Genomic DNA, 3,504 nt, shown 5'->3' on the forward strand with positions numbered 1-3,504 from the left:
AATAAAGCACATTCTAGCTTTGTTTTCAAAAAACACTTTAACATAATTCAAAGGAGAGGAAATAATTGTGAAAATGTTGGTTTTCAATTTTAAGAGCCAGACCCTTGAGAGTTGAGGGTTTGTCTGCTTCTTTGTATTATTTTGTTTGTCTTAGGAAATCTCCCAGTGTGGCATTTTAACTCTCTGTGAGCCAAGCCTGGTGCACTAGAGCAGATTTTTTTCTCATAAGCCACAGAATAGTAAGAGGCAGGATGTGACAAAAGGTGGCTTCCTGCCACACAGGAAGAGGAAGAAGGCCCTTTCTGCAGCTGCGGGGAGGAGTCTGAGGAGACAGAGCCGAGGCCTGCCGTTTCTGCAGCCCCAGTTAGAAAACATGCGGGGCCGAGAAATGGGGACAGGAAGGCTTAGAGCCTATAGTTAACAGTATTACACTGCACGCTTCCACATTTCTTAAGAGGGTAGATTTTATGTTGTGTTCTTATTACAAATAATAGTAGTAATAATAATAACAATAAATAAGAGGGCAGGACACCCCTCTGAGAATGAAGCATATATATTTATGGCAAAGATTGTAGTAATTTTTTTAATTGAGAGGTGCTATCATAGAAAATATACTCTGGGTTTGGAAAGCTTAGTATGAAAAAGTGTAGACCATCTATGATAATTTTTAAGTATTTATTCCATGTTCAAATGTTAATATTTGGATAGGTGTGGTTAAATAACACATTTAAAGTATGTATGTTTAAAAGATAGTGGGCATGAAAGCATCCTAGGATTATATGTAACATGTGATAGCCACCCAAAATTTTCTGTTTCTTCCATGGAGTTGCAGCTTTTGGTTGGTCAATTTACCTCTTTGAGCTTTAGCCTCCTCATCTCAAAAACTAAAATACCTTCCCAGCTGCACTAAGAATCAAATGAAACATATTCCAAGACACTCTGCAAATTGCAAAGCCTTATGTAAATCTTACTTATTGATATGTTAAGGGCCCTTTGGCATTTTTGGCTTCTCAGCATATAAATTCCTATTCAATTTGGAGGAAATCCCACAACAGGTGGGGAGCAGGGCCCACACCTCACTAGGGAAGTCAACGAACAGCACATATTTTCTGACTCCTGGCAGGTAGAGCCAACCCTTGCCGAGGCTCCTGCCTGGGCTTTGAAACTTCATGGAGTAAATGAAGGTACAAGGTCAGGGAGGCATCGCGGCAGCTGCGGTGGTTTGGAGCACAGACTCTGGATGGCACACAGGCAGGGCCACGCAGCCAGCAGCAGCAGTGGCCGAGTCCAGGGGCATCACCCTACACAGAGGCAGCCCGGGGCAGAATCTCGGCTGTGCCTCATCCTACTTGGAGCCTACTCAAGTCTGGCTCCCCAGCCTTCCCTTGGAAACTTTTGCACTTAAAATAGGCAGAGGCCATTTCTATTCTCACAATTTAAAAATCTTGATTACTATACAATCCATCACATAAAAGAGTCAATCCTTAAATTCAAGGAGTTGGTATAGAGTCTGGATTTAATATTCAAATTGCCAATGCTAGAATAATTTATACACATTTAATTATTTAATATATGTTGGTGAAAATCCAAAATAAACAGATGTTTTTAGCATCACGTTTAAAAAAAAAACCAGCCACCTTCTTTTCCTCTTCTACACACTCTAGCCAACCCACTTAATCACACCTTTGGCTTTCAACAATTGCTAATCACCCCAAATCTCTTTCGCTAATTTACATTCCTTGTCTTATCCCCAAATGCATTTATCCAGTCTCCACTAAATACGAATACTCGGATTTCTCCCAACTATGTGCAACTCTCTTGTGTCATCCCAAACTGAATTTGCTTTCATTTTATATCAATTGGATCGATGAATGACAATCAGTTTTCCAAGCCATAAACCTGAGAGTCATTCTAGATTTTTCTTTTCTTGCTTTCCTTATACAATCAAATTCCAATCCCTACTAATTCTACCTCACAAGCATCTCTACAACCCCTGTTCTGGTCCAGATAATTTCTCTCAAGAGTTCCCCCATAACTCCCTAAGAAACTTCTGCCTCTAGCAGTGCCTCCTTTGACTCCTTCACATTTCACACCAAATGCTCTCATTATGATGAACATGAAAACCAAACCCTAATTCAGAGCTTTCCCACATACTACATCACCTGCATCTTTCCCCTCAGTCTCCTGTTTAGAGATTTTTGCCACAGTAACACACGTGTTCTCTTTCCAATGCCCCTCACCCCCAACCCGCACTTTCTCATGGGAGCCTGAGTGGTTTTCCTCGTGAATTTCAGGGAATATACTGACTAGCCTTTTAGAGTCAGCCAAACTGTAGACATACCCCATTTGATGCTCGTCTGAAGGATAATAAAAATTTATAAAGTACAGTTGGCATACACAATGTTATATTAGTTTCAGGTGTATAGCATAGTGATTCAACATTTGCATACCTCCTGATGCAACCACCGTGATCACACTCATAAGTCTAGTAGCCATCTGCCAACACACAAAGGTATTACCATATTATTGACTATATTCCCTGGGCTGTACACCACATTCCCATGTGTGGGATAAATTTTTTAGGGGCAAGCTTTGCCCCTTTGAGGAAGGGGTGCTGCCATTTAGGCAGTAAATGTAACTTGGGAAGAAGTGCTGAGAAGTACTGAGATGCTTGATTGTACATCCAAGCCAGCAACTTCCAACCAGTGTGCCACAGGAATTTTTAAAACATCCAATACCTGTCTATTTAGTCAGGGACCCTGACCTCTTTTCCCTTAGACTTTCAAATTAAAAAAAAAATGACAAAAATAGCCATCTGGTGTGAATGAATCAAAACTATACCTATTTTTCTGTTAGATTGGCAAAAAATATATATTTGGGGGTATGTTGCAGAATTGTAGTAATTATATATATGTGCCATGAGATGAAAAAGATTGAAAATTGCTGATCTAAGCTATATCATTCAATCCAGTTCTTATCTATGATAAAGCTGCTTTCCTTTTTCCTTTTTTTTTCAGAACATACCAAGTGCTCACATTTCCTTCCTTGCACATGCCATTCCCTCTGCTTCTTTTGAATTTGGAAAACTCTTCTCATACTCCAGGCGTCAGCTGAAACACTGCACTGGGGCTGAAAGGCTCTTAATTCTGCTCTCACTGAAGGTTATCTGGGTATCCATATAGGAATCCTCATATTACATGGTAATTACTTGTCTGCATATTGGATTATAGCCTGTAAATTTCTTTAGGTTATGAAATTTCTTTAGGTTTCTTCAAGCTTAATTCCACTTGAATTACTAGAACTTAACACGAAATGACATAGGCCATCAGCAAATAATTATTCAATAACTAGGTGAGTAGGTAAACTCACCATATACTCTCATACCTCAAAAAAAGAGTTTGAATTAAAAAATGTTGGCAGTGTACTTACATGAGCACTAAAACTGAGCTAAGAAGAAGTGCCACAGTCCTTTTTATAACATGCGCCAACTTTAGTGAAAGGAGA

This window comes from Sturnira hondurensis, unplaced genomic scaffold, assembly GCF_014824575.4.
Source record: "Sturnira hondurensis isolate 20B ecotype Veracruz unplaced genomic scaffold, ASM1482457v3 Scaffold0013190, whole genome shotgun sequence".
In the NCBI taxonomy this organism is placed as follows: Eukaryota; Metazoa; Chordata; class Mammalia; order Chiroptera; family Phyllostomidae; genus Sturnira; species Sturnira hondurensis.